General features: G+C 36.6%; 1 pseudogene; it reads right to left on the bottom strand.

Moving 5' to 3' along the window:
• Positions 1 to 3,330: 3,330 nt before the first annotated feature.
• Positions 3,331 to 20,167, bottom strand: LOC127440232 (N(6)-adenine-specific methyltransferase METTL4-like; annotated as a pseudogene).
• Between the last annotated feature and the right edge of the window lie 579 nt (positions 20,168 to 20,746).

The following is a 20,746-nucleotide window of genomic DNA, read 5'->3' as shown; positions in this document are numbered from 1 at the left end:
TCATCTACAGATGCTCTTTACAGAAATTGCGATTTCTTTAAAGACACAGTGCCGGTTTCAGCACGTGTTCTACAAATCAACGTAAATACTTGTAAATAGTACAAATTATGCAATTAAACAATAAACATGTAACAATAAATAATATTTGAAATATAAAATCTTATTTATTGATTGAATACATAGATTTATTTATTTTCATTTTTAAAAAGTCCAAATATGACCAAAATGATGAAAAATGAATAAATAATTAATTAGTAAAATGTATATTTTCATAATGTACCTAGTTAGAAGGTCCCCTGTATAATTAACAGCATTAGCTGGGAGATCATTTCTTTCATATGAAAGCAAAGTGGACATTATAACTCAAATGTACCTACAAATCGATATCGAACTGAATCGGAATAGAATCAAATTAAGAGCTTGTGAATCAGAATCGAATTAGAATCTGGAAATCTGTATCAATACCCAGCCCTACCACTACCAGTGTTTAAGTAGAATATTGTGATTTTGTGAGCAGTAATAATAAGTTCAAATTACTATTTGCACAGTTTGATGTATTATTCATGTCTGTAGTGCAAACAGTGCGCAAGGAGCTGAAGTTTAGTTAGGGGTTTTGAAAAAACCCTACTAAGACAATTGCCTTGGCAAACACCTTTAATACATACATGGTCGAAGTATTACACACTCCATTTGATACTCCAGTTGCAAGAAACCAGGCAAAGAAGTCACCATGCATGACACATACATTTTTTTTCTGAACAGCAATATCCTTTTTTATAATGGTTGTTGAAAAAGAGCAGACTTATGTTGCTTTGCCTTTGTCCAATTTGTCTGTTTAACACACTGTATCTGAAACACTGTTTCTGAAAAGTACAATCACACCCAAAGTATAAAGGGATTTCACTTCCTTCATTTCACCTAGGCAGCCAAAGTTTCCATAGAAACACACAAAGATTCAGAGATCAGTGTTTTTGCCACCAAAAGAGTGACATTCCAATAAGCACTCAAAAACATCAATATTTCAACCCACAATGTGGGAAGGTGTGTTTTAAAGACATTTATGCCACAATATTTCTCCTCTGCTTTGGAGCAGAATCAGTGTTCCTTTATCAGGGTAAGATCATTAACGCTTCGACACGGGTATATTTTTGCCCATTACCCTGATTTTGTGTTGCATGCCGGTGTTCTTACTGGCTTATTCAATGTGTGCAAGTCTTGTGTGCATGTCTGTTTATGTTTTGACTTCAAAAGTAGCATGGCTGTGTGTGAAGTTTTTAAAAAAGTATCAGCTTTTGACAGTTTTATGAAAGGCACATTCTGGTTTTTGTTTGAGAAAACAGCTTGAAAAACTTTTTTTGAAGAAAACTTTTTTTAAAATTAATTATTAAGTTGTGAACACTCACATGTATTCTATGCGCAAGGAAAGTATTTGAATACCTTTAACTCACAAAAAAAAAAAAATATATATATATATATATATAATTTACATATCATATCAAATTGAATTGAAGTACAAGTAATCTTTAATCAAATCAAATTAAAAATGTTTTTTTAATACAATTTTGTTAAACATTACACAATTCAATATGATGGAATTTTGTTATGAAATACAAATGCGTGAACCTTAAAATTAGATTAAAATATTGTTTTAATGGTTTGTTGGTCACGCCACTGAATTTTCAAAAAATGTATAATTTTTATAATCTCAGACAATCTTATTTGTCAGTGACCCAGATATCAAACCACTGAGCTGGCCACCCTTATGTTGTTATTACTGGAAAAATCAAGTTGTCTTAAATAACATTACTTGAAATGTCAAATTTTGGGCTCATAACTCAAATATCTATGTTCCTTGAACTTATTTATCTTAAAAATCTATAGACTTAAGATTTTAAGTGCTAATAACTCAAATGAGTAAGGCTTTTGGGAATACACATAATGTCTTGCGCTTGAATTATTTAATTATGTTTCCTTGGTCAAAGGGAGCTTAAGGCAGCGTTTTAAAAGTTGTTATTAAGAATTTCTAGTGGTTTTAGCTCTTTTGTAGTATTATTAATGTTGTTTTGTTGCAAAAAGTTGTTTGGTGTGATGTCACCATTAGGGTTATCTGTGTCCCCTTTGGTAAAGCTGGACCCTGTTAACACAATCTCCATATGCATGTGCACCTGAAGTACAAGCATATATGCATTTCTATTGAGAAATACATTTATTTAATGATTGGCCTAGAATTATATACAATCTTCATTATTTAAGCTGTGTTATAGTATGATCTAAAGTTGAGTTCACTCAACTAAAATTATTAAGTAGAGACAACAATATTTAAATAGCAAATATGTTATGTATGCAAATATGAGTTTAGTTTAATTGCATCTAGTTATCTTAACTTAAATAGTTAATTCTGTATGAACACCAAGAACAGTGAACTTATTTATAAAAAACTTTAAGGACATGGCTCCATTACTCAATTAAATTGAGGAAACCAGTTCACTCAATCAACTGAGTAAAGTCAGCTTATAAGGGTATTCAGTGAATTTGTTGGGATTCAGAACTTCACAAAAGAAACTTTTTGTACTGTTCCTCCTTTATGTTAATGAATACATGGAAAATAATTTTCTTAAACAGGAACGTACAATGTGCCTTTGATTGTATTATTTATTGGAGTCTTATTTAATTTTATCCCCTTTTTGTCCCCAATTTGGCATGCCTAATTCCCACTGCTTACTGGGTCCTCGTGGTAGCACGGTTACTCACCTCAATCCGGGTGGCGGAGGACAAGTCTAAGCTGCCTCCACTTCTGAGACAGTCAATCCGCGCATCTTATCACGTTGCTCATTGTGCAAGACACCACGGAGACTCACAGCATGTGGAGGTTCATGCTACTCTCCGCAATCCACGCACAACTTACCACGCACCCCATTGAGAGTGAGAACCACTAATCGTGACCACGAGGAGGTTACCCCATGTGACTCTACCCTTCCTAGCATCCGGGCCAATTTGGTTGCTTAAGAGACCTGGCTGGAGTCACTCAGCACATCCTGAATTCGAACTCACGACTCCAGGGGTGGTAGTCAGCATCAATACTCGCTGAGCTGCCCAGGCCCCTGCAGTCTTATTAAAATAAGCATGCATAGTACAAACAGTTTCTTTCATGAATTCCACATGGGGTAAATATAGTAAACATACTCTTTAGCTTTAACTGATGCATAAGGTAGCCCATTCATTACCAGTGAGAATCTTTTTTCATGTATTACACCTTAATGTTCAGGCAAATTCATGTATCAGTATAATTTGATATCCATGCAAATATGGCCTTTACAACTTGTAGTCTGTCATATTGAACTTTAATTTTGAAGTTTGAAAGAAATCGACATTTAGCTCCTTCTCAGTTTGGACTTGCTACACACATTTCCCAAAAGAGGATCCATTAAACATGAGAAATTGATGGAGGACAGGCAGGGTTTTTCTAAAGATATCGGTCAGTAAACCAGCAGATGGAGCCAGAAACCATCATTTAACACCAGTTATCAGGCACAGACAGCTTTTCTACAAAACTAATGGTACTGAAATCTGTATCTTCCTCGGCTTAAGAAAGCTTGTACACACATTGGAGTGGTGATTGGACTAAATAATTAAAACAGCACATTAAACATAGTTAACTTTAAAGATACTGTCATGATTATATTTATAGCTGCAAAGGTGAGTCGTGTTTATTGCCAGTAGCATCTTTCCATTGTGAAAGAGGTGATGCATTTAACATTTTGAAAAGCAAAGCAACACAACATGAGTCAAACATTGGATGTCCACATTTTAGGTCCACTGGCCATAAAAAAACTGCAATATTAATGAATACATTGTCAAAAATAATGACAGCATCTGGCAAAATGAACAAAAACGGACACAGAATTAACTCACTAAGCAATTTGGAATGTGTCATAAAGCTGGTCATATTCAAACTCAAAACCAGATAATTTAGTAAAAAAAAAATCTTTTGGTAAAAAAATACAAACAAACGTTATACAAAGCTAATACATTAAAAGTATGCAACAAAATATGAAAAGAAATAAACGTTATTTTGCAAACGACATTAAAATTACAGTGCATTTAATTAATAGCCTTTTATTTACGTACACTCGCATTTCCTCCAAGCTGATCCATAAAAACTCGATCTTACCCTTTTTCATAAATGTCAAAAATGGATTCGGATCCCAAAGTAAGGGCATAATACGTTTGAATAATGTGTAAAAGGCATGATTAGACAAAGAAAATATTAGGCCTACATTGCCTTTGCATGCCCTATACCTTTTAAATGGTCAAATTTAATTTTATAATGTCAGTCTCTTTTCATGAGACATTTATTAAAACAAATCGCATCAACACATGAACTTGAATCATGGCCTGATCTAAGGGAAGGGGGCTTAAGGGGGCATTGGACCTGTAGATTTTCCTTGTGCCCCACCCCGGAAAAGTCTCGAGCCCCACAACCCCCCCTCAAAGATTGTATCCTTGTAGTGCCCATAATCTGAATGTTTCTTATTTCACTTAAGCAGAAACAGTCCACATGCTACCGAGTGTGTGCAATCTCAGATGTGCTTGGTGGCTCTTCCGTGGTCTCTTTGGTAAAATAGCTGACGTGTTGGAAATTGATGACCTCATTTCCCCAGCTCGTCCAATCACACTGGAGATTTCGGGCAAACAGCTCTAAACACTTGGGTTTGTGGCTAATGTACGACTTCAGCACAGCTGGAATAAAATAGACAGAAATTTAGCTCAGAAAGCAAATTTAGAGGTTCATAATACTGTGGAAAATTTTATTTTGTGACTTACACCAAGCTGCAATTCCTCACAAATCCATTTTAGATTATGAAACAGATAGTTTTGATTCTAAATTCTGATGGGATGAGTCACATTCAGATTTATAAAAGCTTCTCATCATGCCCTTTAACTGTTGTAAAATCACTGTAACGCCTCTCGTAGCTTATTATATTACGTTACTTGTATTTACCTCTTTGTAATTTTCTTTTGGATATTGCTTCTATTGCAGAAGCACACCTTGACCTGTACAACGCAGGATGTCTTTTAAGTGTGTACAGGACCGCTGGAAAGTGCATTTTCAAATAACGATGCATATGCAATATAATGTGCAACATATGCAGAACGATCAACATGCATGGATCTCATCATTTAAAACACAAATCACAGTGGGGGGTCTGGGTAGCTCAGCGAGTATTGATGCTGACTACCACCCCTGGAGTCACGAGTTCGAGTGACTCCAGCCAGGTCTCCTAAGCAACCAAATTGGCCCAGTTGCTATGGAGGATACAGTCACATAGGGTAACCTCCTCATGGTCGTGATTAGTGGTTCTCGCTCTCAATGGGGCTCGTGGTAAGTTGTGTGTGGATCGTGGAGAGTAGCATGAGCCTCCACATGCTGTGAGTCTCCACGGTGTCACGCACATCGAGCTACGTGTAAGATGCGCGGATCTACGATCTCAGAAGCGGAGGCAAATTAGACTTGTCCTCCGCCACCCGGATTGAGGCGAGTAACCACACCACCACGAGGACCTACTAAGTAGTGGTAATTGGGCATTCCAAATTGGGAGAAAAGGGGATAAAAAAAAAATAAAAATAAAAAAACACAAATCACAGTAACGCTGACCTATAATATTAAGTATAAGACACTTTTGGAATAATCGCCAAATGACTGAAAGTTACAACAGATACAACAACAGTAGCATAAATAAAATCAGCAAAAACAGTTTCACTGTAGTCAGCATTAGAGGTAGACCGATATTATTGGTTTTACCGATTAATCGGTGCCGATAGTTGCTTTTTGGAACTATTGTTATATTCAAAAATCTATGCCGATAGTTGCTCATATTGTTTTTTTATTTGTATTACTCTGTGTTCTTCTGTGGCCCGCGCCGGAGGATTCTACTGTTAGAAAGGCTTGATTCTACAGTATAATAGTGGCCTCTAGAGGTGAAATTAAAATAATCACTCGTGGGGACTCGTCACCTCTGGGTACTGACAGAGGTTTAACTTCTCAAGAAACTTTGATCAAAACAAATTTCAGAGGATCACAGATGCATGAAGCTGGAAAAGGCTCCTATTTTTTTTCTAAAGACCTGGATGTTCACCAATCCACAGTATGACAAATTGTCTACAAATGGAGGAAATTCAGCACTGTTGCTACTTTGCCTATGAGTGGGGACCCTGCGAAGATCACCCCATGAGCACAACATGCAGTGATGAAGTAAAAAAGAACCCAAGGGTAACAGCAAAAGATCTGCAGAAAACTCTACAAACTGTGAAAGTCTTTGTTCATGTGCCCACCATAAGAAAAACACTGAACAAAAATGGTGTTCACTGGAGGACACAATGGAGGAAACCACTGCTGTCCAAATGTATAAAAACAAAAGCTGTTTCTAGGATAATGTTCTGTGGACAGATGGAACAAAAATTGAACTTTATGGCAGAAACGCACAACATTTTATTTGGAGGGAAAAAGCCGCTGCACACCAACACCTCATTTTTTGACTATAAATATCCTCCTTTGACCAGCTCCGACCAGTAGGTGGTGACATGCATGAAGAATGCGAATTGCCAAAAACACAAAATAGAAGAATGGCGAAGTGAAAGTGACAATTTGTAGTAAAAAAAGGACTTAAAGGGATAGTTCACCCAAAAATTTAAATTCTCTCATCATTTACTCACCCTCATGCCATTCCAGATGTGTATGACTTTCTTTCATCTGCAGAACACAAATGAAGATTTTTAGAAGAATATTTCAGCTCTGTGGGTCCATACAATGCAAGTGAATGGGTTAGGGTGACCACCTGGTTGTTGCTCTGATGCAGGACAGATGACGTGATTCTGTGGGACAATGCGGGACACGCTGGGGAGAAAGTACTTACTATTATGAGACTATTTAAATATTGATATTATATTAGACGGAACACCTATTTGCAGTGACATAGGATGTTAAAGTGCTTTAAATCGCAAATAGTCTTTATGAAATGTTAATTTTAAGGCAGTGCTCTGACCAGCACTCAATTTGTCCAGGCTCTAGTAATATAATCTCATTTTAACTGCACGGGACCTATTCAGTCTATAATGAGCTGAATACAACAGCAAAAAATACATTTCCTTAAGTAGCGACTAGGTTATGCTCCTTTATTAGACTATACAAAGATTAAATGCGTGCTTACCGGATTCAATGCATCTTAAACTTGAATATTTTTGTCGGATCTGGCAGCTTCAAGCAGGGAAGCATTTTTGATGAGGTCCACACTGGCTCGGTTTCTTTGCTCCATCCACGCAACCATCATAAGCGAAAACACCCTCTCAACAAATGCATTGGTGACAGCTGCACAAATCAGTTTCCATTTTTTAGTTTTATTTATTTATACAGTAAATGTGGGATTGTAATTTCTGGGAAAATTAATATAGACAAATAATTGAAATGCAGGACACTGCTCATGACTTGCGGGATGTGGGACAAAGCTTCTAATAATGGGTGCCAAAATTTTGACGCTCCAAAAAGCACCATTCACTTGCATTGTATGGACCGACAGAGCTGAAATATTCTTCTAAAAATCTTCATCTGAGTTAAGCAGGAGAAAAAAAGTCAAACATCTGGAATGGCATGAGGGTGAGTAAATGATGAAAGAATTTTTAACTATTCCTTGAATTATGTGACAATTTTTCACAGATGGAGCCCATTTTAATGATCTCATCTACGGCCCCTACAAACCCATGGGTGTGTACCTGATAATGACGGCTTATGAGAGTGCAGTATTGAGGGGACGCTGATTAGAAGCTATTGTTCTGGAAGCTCAACCTCTGTTGAAGACCTGTTACACATAATGAGATGTGTAGATTGCAATATGCAAACAAAGATGGAAGAAAAGATGCAAAAATGTACACAAATACACATTACCTGACTGTGTGGTCAGTGCTGCATGGATACCTGCCCAACACCAGCACTTCATACGGCTTCTTGTGCTGAGAGTCCAGAGGAAACACAAACTCTCCTGTGCGCGTCACCTACAAAAACAGCCAATCAAAGTTAATAGTTGCAGAATATTACTTAAAGGGACAGTTCACCAAAAAACAAAAATTCTGTCATCATTTATGACTGATAAATGAATGTTAGGGACTGATAGCCTCAGTCACCATTTACTTTCATTGTTTATTTTCATTTTCTGTCATCTTTTACTCACCCTTATGTTGTTCCAAACCTGTATGACTTTCTTCCATGGAACACAATAGATGTCTGGCAGAATGTTGGAAAACCGATGCAATGAAAGTGAACGGTGATTGAAGGTGGTCGCGCACAAGACGAGAAGTGCCACACCACGCTGTGTCGCGGCTAGGACATGGCACAGGTATCAAACACAGGGCAAATGTTACCAAGGTTTTTCCCTTGTTCAAGAATGAAGAACGCTAAAGTAAATAATCTATGTCCTTTGATAATAATTTGGGTTGAATTTAATGGAAAATATACGAGTTGTGCTCCGTGGCACGGCAGAAATTTGAGCAGCCTCCGGAGTTGTAGATGGGCGCTGCCGACAGACGGCGAGTGACAGTGGCGGTGTGCATACCTTCACTGAAAACAGTTGTTTCTAATTTTAGAAACGTCGTCTGCCAGACGTGTCATTTACATTCATTTTTCAGTCATAAATGATGACAGAATTGTAATTTTTTGATGAACTATCTCTTTAACATGATACATAATGCAATACTCCTAAAATGAACTACTAACTTTTGTGTATTTTTTTTCCCATCGTTGGCTGAGGCTATCAGATCTACCAGAATGTTAAAGCTACTGTGTTTAAAAAATATCACATACATACCTGTGCTGTTGTTCTGTTTTTTATATTTTTTATTTTTATCCCATTTTCTCCCCAATTTGGAATGCCCAATTCCCACTATTTAGTAGGTCCTCGTGGTGGCGCGGTTACTCACCTCAATCCGGGTGGTGGAGGACAAGTCTCAGTTGCCTCCGCTTCTGAGACAGTCAATCTGCGCATCTTATCACGTGGCTCGTTGTGCATGACACCGCGGAGACTCACAGCATGTGGAGGCTCATGCTACTCTCCACGATCCACGCACAACTTACCACATGCCACATTGAGAGCGAGAACCACTAATCGCAACCACAAAGAGGTTACCCCATGTGACTCTACCCTCCCTTGCAACTGGGCCAATTTGGCTACCCAGGGCCCCTGTTTTCTGGTTTGCTAGTATTCTAGTTTTGTTGTGCAATGTCACTCATTTGTGGTGTTCAGGGAGAGGGTTTTAATTGTATTTGTTAGCAGGGATGTCTCGATACCGTTTTTTGAGAACGAGTATGATTACAATATTTCGTTTTCGATATACTCACCGATACAATACCTGTTTTTTTGTTTTATTTTTTATACATTCCATATCAGCGGTTTACTTTAATTGTATCATCAAAATGGTGCCTAAATAAATGAATTAATTAAAACTTTAATTAACTGAATATAGAACAATACAATTGCTTTTATACACCAAAACAGTATTTTTATAAATTATTATAAATAATTTAATAATATATGATCTTTTTCTACTCTGTCTCTGGCCCTCTGTCTGAAACACTCGGTTTTAAGTTATCTGGCCCTTTAAGACTTCAATGTAAACGCCCTCTGTTCTGATTGGCTAACTTCATGCAGCCCCTCAAATACAGCCATATTTGAAACTCAATCTGAAGAAAATGAATAAAATTTACAATATAATTCATAAAACTACATTTCAGGGTTAGCACATAGCGTACGCTAAAAAAAAAATGTCATACGAAGTGATGCACAAAAAAATATAAATCAACATTTAAAAAACAAACCAATGGATGAGTAAAAGAATCAAAAGCACACCAAATAAAAGTGTTGGTAATAAAAGAGATAGAAAACTAAATTACTAAATCGGCCTAAATATGGAAATATGCAAGCAAGCCTACACTGTAAAAAGTGTCTGTAATTTGAACGGCAAAAGACTGTAAAAATGCTACAGAAATAAAACGTTAATTGATTAACGAATATTAACTAAAATATACAGTAAAACAATTTAATATTTTAAAAGACAATACTGTAGTTTTTACAATAAAATGTTGTAAAAATTAAAAAATTTTTAATGTAAAAAGTTTGATTTTCCTGTATTATTAATGGTAAAAATGTACATTATGTTTAACAAGAGAGTACATGTACTTTTTACAGTAAATTATTGTTCAAATTAATAATAATAATAATAAAATATTGTAGTTCACCACAAACTGCCTTCTGTTTGTCTTCTTCCTTCCATAAAGAAAAACATTAGTGTCCAACTCCACATCTAATTTAAAGAAACTAGCTATTTAGATTTACTTAGATTCGATAAAAGTGGAGGTGTAGCACTTCAGATAAGATAATAATGACATATCACACTTAATTCCTCCAATTGTTTCAAAAGCATTACTTTACTCGTAACTTCCCAAAATATTATCAGTAATCTGATTATGTAATGCATTATCGACAATGCATAAAATGTATAAAACAAATTTTACTTTGCTTGTGCATTTGTGTAAGTGTGTGTATACCTTGACCCATTTGGATAAAGCAGATTTGATTTTCAAACTAACAAGTCAACCAAACTGCATGACTATGGTATATAAGAGCCCAGTGTTTTAAGCTTTGCCACTATAACAGTGTCCATAATATTTCTCTAACCAAAAAATAGAGATTTGTTCTGTACCTAGTAAAATCAACTTAATAGTCAAATCATAAAGAACAAATCCACAGACAATAAGGCATCCACACACTAGATATGCACTATTTTTTGTGCACTTCTACACACATTTGTTTATCATATATAGAGATTGACGATATAGTTTTTTAATGACCGATACAGATTATTTTTGTGTTTAGTGTCCGATAACCAATATGCATAACCTTGTTTTATTTCTGATTTTAGCCACAATAACAACATAATTATTTATCACTAAACTGCTTTACAAACTACCGGTATAATTGTGCACAAAGTAATATTGTGTCCACAAATAATTATTTTTATTAGTTTTAGTTTCAATATACACTTGTGCAAAGCCCCTCACTTAATTAATATTTAAGATTTAAAGTCATTTGTGTCTAACTTTATCTGAAAAACCCGATATTAAAAAAATGTTAACTGATTAAGTGGAAAAGTGGAAATATCGGTTAAAAATATCGGTCAAACCGACTATCGGTCTACCTTTAATCATACAGTTGAAGTCAGAAGTTTACATACACATTAGCCAATTACATTTAAACTCAGTTGTTCACAATTCCTGACATTTAATCTTAGAAAACATTCCCTGTCTTAGGTCAGTTAGGATCACTACTTTATTTTAAGAATGTGAAATGTCAGAATAATAGTAGAGAGAATGATTTATTTCAGTTTTATATCTTTCATCACATTCCCAGTGGGTCAGAAGTTTACATACACTTTGTTAGTATTTGGTAGCATTGCCTTTAAATTGTTTAACTCGGGTCAAATGTTTTGGGTAGCCTTCCACAAGCTTCTCACAATAAGTTGCTGGAATTTTGGCCCATTCCTCCAGACAGAACTGGTGTAACTGAGTCAGATTTGTAGGACTCCTTGCTCGCACACGCTTTTTCAGTTCTGCCCACAAATTTTCTATTGGATTGAGGGCTTTGTGACGGCCACTCCAGTACTTTGAATTGTTGTCCTTAAGCAATTTTGCCACAACTTTGGAGGTATGCTTGGGTTCATTGTCCATTTGGAAGATCCATTTGCGACCGAGCTTTAACTTCCTGACTGATGTCTTGAGATGATGCTTCAATATATCCACATAATTTTCCTTCCTCATGATGCCATCTATTTTGTGAAGTGCATCAGTCTCTCCTGCAGCAAAGCACCCCCACAACATGATGCTGTCACCCCCATGCTTCACAGTTGGGATGGTGTTCTTCGGCTTGCAAGCCTCATCCTTTTTCCTCCAAACATAATGATGGTCATTATGGCCAAAAAGTTCAATTTGTGTTTCATTAGACCAGAGGACATTTCTCCAAAGAGTAAGATCTTTGTCCCCATGTGCACTTGCAAACTGTAGTCTGGCTTTTTTATGGTGGTTTTGGAGCATTGGATTCTTCCTTGCTGAGCAGCCTTTCAGGTTATGTCGATATAGGACTTGTTTTAATGTGGATATAGATACTTGTCTACCTGTTTCCTCCAGCATCTACACAAGGTCCTTTGCTGTTGTTCTGGGATTGATTTGCACTTTTTGCACCTAACTATGTTCATCTCTAGGAGATAGAATGTGTCTCCTTCCTGAGCGGTATGATGGCTGCGTGGTCCCATGGTGTTTATACTTGTGTACTATTGTTTGTACAGATGAACGTGGTACCTTCAGGCATTTGGAAATTGCTCCCAAGGATGAACCAGACTTGTGGGGGTCCACAATTGTTTTTCTGAGGTCTTGACTGATTTCTTTTGATGTTCCCATGATGTCAAGCAAAGAGGCACTGAGTTTGAAGGTAGGCCTTAAAATACATCCACAGGTACACCTCCAATTCAGTACACCTCCTATCAGAAGCTAATTGGCTAACTGTCTAAAGGCTTGACATGATTTTCTGGAATTTTCCAAGCTGCTTAAAGGCACAGTTAACTTAGTGTATGTAAACTTCTGACCCACTGGAATTGTGATATAGTCAAATATAAGTGAAACAATCTGTCTGTAAACAATTGTTGGAAAAATTACTTGTGTCATGCACAAAGCAGATGTCTGAAACGACTTGCCAAAACTATAGTTTGCTAATATGAAATCTTTGAAGTGGTTCAAAAATGTATTTTAATGACTTCAACCTAAGTGTATGTAAACTTCTGACTTCACCAGTGTATATGAATGCACCAATATACTGTAGAAATTTTGGCCGATGCAATAACTGATAATTAAATCTAGATATAAATGTACATTTTGTGTGCCTGATTACAAAAAAAGCTCACCTTAAAAAGCCACGTCCAGAGCACTTCAGTTGAAATCAACAGTGGATAACTGCTTTTAATTTAAAACAACTGCAGAAATCAAGGAAACTGCAAGGAAACATCTAAATATTTCTTTTCCCAAAATCATTTACTAAATATAACCTACTTTGAACTAGCTAAGTAAAGAAATTTTAAAATCCTATGGTCTTTTATTAAAAAAAAAGTTTATTGACATTGCAATTTATAATAAATTTGGTGAGTGAGCTACTTTTATAAAAACAGTGCAATACACTTAATTCAAAGCAGTCAAAAGACCAATAATGGATGCAAACAAGTCTCAAAATCATTGTTAACATGGACACCAAAACTTTACATCAGGGTACAAAATAAAAAAAATTTGAATGCCCAATTTTGTCAGCCACTTTGATTATTATTCCAACCACTTTTTTCATATATAGATTGTTTTTCTACTATATATAAGACACATACTAGAAATTAACATATAAAGAACATATTTAAGAGCATATATAATGCATCATAATAACGTAATATTATTATTAGCATAGAGGTAAATGTGCAAAATACATAGAGTTTAAAGTGTAGAGAAGCACAGAAGAAAACTTCTTGTTCAAGCACCATTTCTGAATTGTTTTGAATATACATGACAATTTAGCCTAGCCTGCATGCCCTATGCTTTGTACGGTAATTTATGCAACCACAAATATATGCAATTATAATGTCAAAATACAGTGAACCTGCATAGTTGCGTTCACAATGCATGTAAAACACGAACTGCTCCTTGGAAATAACGTGAACTAAACTCAGAGCAGCTCCTGAGATGTTCGGAGTTCACAAATAAGACACTATTTTTTCAAACTGTTTCCAGATGACTGACAGAGAAGAAAGTGTGAACACTCTTCACACATGATTGTTCCACGAGAAGAGCTCGCGCTGTGCATGTGAGCGGCAATGCGCCACTGAATCTCTGAAAACACAGCGAATCAGACCCGTACACCGAAGGCTTTTCTTTCGTCTGTTCTTCAAAATACAATCAGGAGTGTTTCTTCAAGTGCACGTGTCTAAAGGCATTTCTTGTCATATGTCACGCCGGAATGTCTTACAGGTTGCTCGCCACAGTGGCGGACAGATGACCAAAATTACCCGCCACTGCACAAAATGTACCCGCATTTAGCTTGTGCTTATTTCAAACCCTGCCTTACATACATAAAGAAACAAAATGCATGTGGCATCGATAAATAAAATAGAGTGTTTACTTAGATCCAGTAGCGCTTGCGTGAAATGCCATAATCTTTCGGCTTTGATATATCGGCCTTATTTTCTTATCGGACTGATAACTTTAAAAATTCACATTTGTTCGCCGATACCGATATGGACGCCGATATATCGTGCATCCCTAATCATATATGTAATTAATTCTTCTGTAAAATCTATCTGATTGTGGATCTTTACACTAAAGCCTCTCATCTCTTTTTTAGTTTTCATGTTTACATCCAGTGTGCAGATTCTTATTGTCTCTAAATTCCTCCATTGCAAAAGCTTATGGAAAGCAGTGATTCGGGTTGCAGTGGATTGCTTCATCTTTTAAAGGGCAACATGAAAATTATAAATGAACGTGACGGTCCTCATGACATCTTTTCTATGGAAGTATTTTAATGATAAATATCTTTAAAACAAAAAAGCACACTGAATTGCACTAATTGGAAAATAAAAAAAATTGCATTAACAGTGCTTGTATTTTTGGGGGATGCAATTTCAAATGGTTGTATATTTAAGCTGTGAATATTTCCGTCGAAGACATTTTGCACATAATTTCATAAATATTCACCTTCCAATGTTCAGTACAGATCCAATATTTTTTATTTTTTTTATTTCATCTTTATCATTCGACAGGTAATATTTGGTCCATTATATTTCGCTTTGCAAATTCGTGGTTGGAAATTCAAACTTGTACATTCCTGGCATTGCAGGAAAAAACCTTAGCAGTGCCGATGCACAATCTTCACTTGCTACTACAAGGCTTCACTGCAATTAAAATACAGAGAATGTCATGGCTTTAGTTAAACATCTCCTTTTGTGTTTCAACAGAGGAAAGAAAGTCATTGGAATAACGTCAGGGTGAGTAAATGATGACAGAATTTATTTTAACATTCTTGTGCATGTCAACACAGTCAATGTGCCCCTGTAGAATCTTTATGCTATTGTCACGAAGCTGTTCCTCTGATCCACATTAAAACCTACTTTAATCTGCACTGTATTGTCATACATGTATTAATTATAATAAAACAGAACAGTGACTGAACTTACAGTTGACTAGTGGCTGTACACGTGTGATGTCAGACAGCAGGAAGTGGCTGCGTGGGGGCAACAGATATCTCTCCCTCATTAATGTGACCTCATAAGCGCAGTTGTATGGGTTTCCGGTGATGTACGAGAATAAGTCCAGCGGTGCATCCAGGTCATCTCTGTTCAGTGTCTGTACTGGTGCTGCTGTAGAATCATCTGTAAATGGCAGCAGTTTGGCCATGACACATAACGCAGCCAGCTGGCACTCCTGTACTGGCACGAGTTCAGAGGGCACTGCAGTCAAACCCTCCGTCAGGTATCCACATTTAAGACCGGCTTCAACAAGAGACTGTGAACCCTCCAGAACCACACACCGGATCTGAGAAAAAGACCAAGAAAAGCCATTGAGAGCCGAAAGGGTACAGAAAGGGAGAGGGTTAATGTTAGAACGGCCCTTGTCAAACAATCCTAAAGGAATACTATTGGAATTTGTATTATTACTTGGAATCATTCTTGTGTAGAATACATCCCTCAATGCAATGCACAAAGTAATAGTTCACCCAAAAATGAAAATTCTCTCATCATTTTCTCACCCTCATGCCATACCAGATATGTGTCTTTTTTTTTCTTTCTTTCTGCTGAACACAAATGAAGATTTTTAGAAGAATAGTTCTGTAGGTCCATACAATGCAAGTGAATGGTGACCAAAACTCTGAAGCACAAAATAATATAAAGGCAGCGTAAAAGTAATCGATAAGGCTCCAGTGGTTTAATCCATGTCTTCAGAAGAAATTTGATAGGTGTGGGTGAGAAAAAGATCAATATTTAAGTCCTTTTTTTAGTATAAATTCTCCTCCCTGCCCATTAAGTGGTAATATGCACGAAGAATGCGAATCGCCAAAAATAAAAGAAGAATGTGAAAGTGAAAGTGGAGAATTATAGTAAAAAAAGGACTTAAATATTGTTCTGTTTCTCACCCACAACTATCAAATCGCTTCTGAAGGCATGGATTAAACCACTGGATTACTTTTATGCTGCCTTTATGTGATTTTTGAGCTTCAAAGTGTTCTGTCACCATTCACTTGCATTGTATAAACCTACAGATCTGAAATATTCTTCTAAAAATCTTAATTTGTGTTCTTCAGAAGAAAGAAAGTCATACATATCTGGGATGGCATGAGGGTGAGTAAATGATGAGAGAATTTTCATTTTTGGGTGAACTATTACTTTAACAATCCATTTCAAGGGCTTGGAGCAAAAATACCCCCCTAAATTTTTTAATGTGTTGGCAAAATAAAAATAAAAAACTTTTTATGAATTTCTCTGTTTTTATTGAAAACATATGGCCTAGTTATACTCATTATTCCATAAATTGCATTTCAGATTGAGAATTTATGATAAAATAGAATTAAAAGACGTAGATTCAGAGTCTATTTTTCTATACGGTTAGATAATATATATATATATATACACACACGCACAGTGGTGTGAAAAAGTGTTTGCCCCCTTCCTGATTTCTTATTTTTTGCATGTTTGTCACACTTAAATGTTTCAGATCATCAAACAAGTTTAAATATTAGTCAAAGATAACACAAGTAAACACAAAATGCAGTTTTTAAATGAAGGTTGTTATTATTAAGGGAAAACAAAATCCAAACCTACATGGCCCTGTGTGAAAAAGTGTTTGCCCCACCTGTTAAAACATAACTTAACTGTGGTTTATCACACCTGAGTTCAATTTCTCTAGCCACACCCAGGCCTGATTACTGCCACACCTGTTCTCAATCAAGAAATCACTTAAATAGGACCTGCCTGACAAAGTGAAGTAGACCAAAAGATCTTCAAAAGCTAGACATCATGCCGAGATCCAAAGAAATTCAGGAACAAATGAGAAAGAAAGTAATTGAGATCTATCAGTCTGGAAAAGGTTATAAAGCCATTTCTAAAGCTTTGGGACTCCAGAGAACCACAGTGAGAGCCATTATCCACAAATGGCGAAAACATGGAACAGTGGTGAACCTTCCCAGTAGTGGCCGGCCAACCAAAATTACCCCAAGAGCGCAGCGACGACTCATCTAAGAGGTCAAAAAAGACCCCACAACAACATCCAAAGAACTGCAGGCCTCACTTGCCTCAGTTAAGGTCAGTGTTCATGACTCCACCATAAGAAAGAGACTGGGCAAAAATGGCCTGCATGGCAGAGTTCCAAGACGAAAACCACTGCTGAGCAAAAAGAACATTAAGGCTCGTTTCATTTTTGCCAGAAAACATCTTGATGATCCCCAAGACTTTTGGGAAAATACTCTGAGGACTGACGAGACAAAAGTTGAACTTTTTGGAAGGTGTGTGTCCCATTACATCTGGCGTAAAAGTGACACCGCATTTCAGAAAAAGAACATCATACCAACAGTAAAATATGGTGGTGGTAGTGTGATGGTCTGGGGCTGTTTTGCTGCTTCAGGACCTGGAAGATTGCTGTGATAAATGGAACCATGAATTCTGCTGTCTACCAAAAAGTCCTGAAGGAGAATGTCCGGCCATCTGTTCATGACCTCAAGCTGAAGCGAACTTGGGTTCTGCAGCAGGACAATGATCCAAAACACACCAGCAAGTCCACCTCTGAATGGCTGAAGAAAAACAAAATGAAGACTTTGGAGTGGCCTAGTCAAAGTCCTGACCTGAATCCTATTGAGATGCTGTGGCATGACCTTAAAAAGGCAGTTCATGCTCGAAAACCCTCCAATGTGGCTGAATTACAACAATTCTGCAAAAATGAGTGGGCCAAAATTCCTCCACAGCGCTGTAAAAGACTCATTGCAAGTTATCGCAAACGCTTGATTGCAGTTGTTGCTGCTAAGGGTGGCCCAACCAGTTATTAGGTTTAGGGGGCAATCACTTTTTCACACAGGGCCATGTAGGTTTGGATTTTGTTTTCCCTTAATAATAACAACCTTCATTTAAAAACTGCATTTGGTGTATACTTGTGTTATCTTTGACTAATATTTAAACTTGTTTGATGATCTGAAACATTTAAGTGTGACAAACATGCAAAAAAAATAAGAAATCAGGAAGGGGGCAAACACTTTTTCACACCACTGTATATAATGAAAGTAAATAAAATCCACCTAAATATCAAATCAGGGTGCAAATATTGCCTTTTTAATGGACAAGGTAATTTCTGACACTATCCAGAAGTAATCTCAACTTTCTTGACTCATTATTTTATTGGACTTTTTCAGACCGTTTTTACCCAAAATTGGACTACATTGCAAAATAACCATTTTTATTACCAAAACAGTAACTGGATGGCACACTTTGCAAAAAACAAAACAAAAAAAACATCCATTTCAGTTTATAAATGAGGATCTTACTTGATACTTAGAGGATTCTTAGCCTATTCCATTAGGATTGGTCCCAAATTATGACTGTTACAAATTATGACATTCCATTAGGAATCCTGCATAAGGATTTTTTACAATAGTTAATGCAAGAGAGAAATAAAGTTAAAAACAAGTCATGATATGCCTGCACATTTCTCTCTCCTGTACTCAGATCACGCTGCTTTCGCTTTCGTTTCTGCAAATATAAACGATCTGTAAGCAACACCCAGAGACAGTGCAAATAATCTAGCACAGGATATCATTTGCTTTGTGCTGTTCTCCCTGTTGCCTACCTTTCGTGTCTTTAGATCAATATGTGCATGCTCGCTATTGGCAGAGTTTTGCGTTAGTCAAGACATCTGTGTTTTGTTTAGCTTCAATATATCAAAATAGTGCCTCTTTAAAGTGCATTTAAAGTATCGCATCTTTGCATGCCCAACACAAGCACAAAAACAGCACTGCAAACCCTCATTTATGTGAGTGCAGGAGTCCAAAAGCCAGCCCCCATTGTTAGCAAACACAATGGACATTTGCATAGTATTTTTAAACCTATACGGACTGCCGAAATTACTCGTAATGCGCTTTTTCATCTGTTAAACTCGATGTACTGTACGCCGCCATCCGTGCTCTGTTACGTCACTCTGCACTAGAGTTTGTTTGATTCGTTGTACCGAGTCTGTTCGTTCAAAAGTTTCGTTTGAATTAAACGATTCCAACAATAACTGTGTTCGAAATGGAATACTAGCATACTACTTCCAGCATATTGCGCAGTTAGGGTTGCCACCCGTCCCGTAAAATACGGGATCATCCCGTATTGAAAGATAAAATGATGCGTCACGTACTGCGTCAATACGGGACGCGATTTGTCCCGTATTTAAACTGGCCAGATGGCGTCACGGTGAAATCGTTCCAGATCGGCAATTTAACATTGATATAAGTTGGAAAATTTGCCTATGGTGGGTAAGGGACCGCCTGAAAAGTCCACACATTGTTCTAAAACGTGCTAATACTGTGGAGGGTGTGGTAAGGGACCGTCTGAAAAGTCCACAAATGGTGGTAAAACTTTGGAGTTTTTTCTATATAAATGTTCAATAAGATCAAACAATGAATACAATCATAAAGACAAGTACAGGTGAAGGAAAAAAAAAAACAACAAATAAAAATGATAAAAAAATAAATAAAATAAAAATAAAAAAAACATCCAAAATGTATACATAAATAAGATAAAGACGACAAATAATCAAAAAAATTTAAATGAATATATTTTTAACATATAAATGATGTATTTGTTGTATAAGTCATGGATCAGGAAAGTTCTAATTTTAGCATATAAGAAAGGATATAACATTTTTATTAATAACGCATATTAACTCAACGCATTTATTGCTAAAACTGTGGAGGATGTGTTTAGGGGCCGCGATCCATTTTATATATTTATATATTTCAATTTTTTTAATTACATTATGTCATTTGCAATGCTTTGCAATTATGTTTTGTACCTTTGACATTTTATCCGACTGTCAAATACTTTTTTCTGTCAAATTCAAGTTTGTGATGTTGTGATTCACCTTGGCACTGACTGGTTTGGTTCATGACTAGTACTTACGAGGTCGAAATATCCTAAATACAATGTGATGTGCATTCAAATGATTTTAGTCGGAAAGCACAGACCAGTTTTGAGGGTTTTATCACCAATAACCATTTGCTTCCGCCATGATCTAAAATAGACACGCCCCCTACTCAGAAAGTCTGGGCTCAAATAAAATCCCGTTTCCCACTGATAATTATGCGTTCAAGTCCTCCTGGGACGTCTGTACTTACGAGGTTAGAGATCGCAAATACGATTTGATGCGAGTTCAAGTGATTTTAGTCGGAAAGAATGGACCCGTTTTGGAATTTCATAATTTGTTCTCTCTTTTTCTCATACTGGCGAAGACAGGTGTTGTTTTGCATTGAGTTTTGCCCTTGTAATCTGTTTCCCCTGGACTACACTTCCCATAATTCCCTGCCCTCATCACTGCCAGCTGTTCCTTATTGTTCTCACCTGTGTTTCATTCACTCATTAACCCCTGTGTGTATATAATGCC

The sequence above is a fragment of the Myxocyprinus asiaticus genome, chromosome 1 (genome assembly GCF_019703515.2).
Source record: "Myxocyprinus asiaticus isolate MX2 ecotype Aquarium Trade chromosome 1, UBuf_Myxa_2, whole genome shotgun sequence".
Classification (NCBI taxonomy): domain Eukaryota; kingdom Metazoa; phylum Chordata; class Actinopteri; order Cypriniformes; family Catostomidae; genus Myxocyprinus; species Myxocyprinus asiaticus.
Note: the sequence above shows the minus strand (reverse complement) of the source record. Positions and strands in the feature narration are given on the sequence as shown.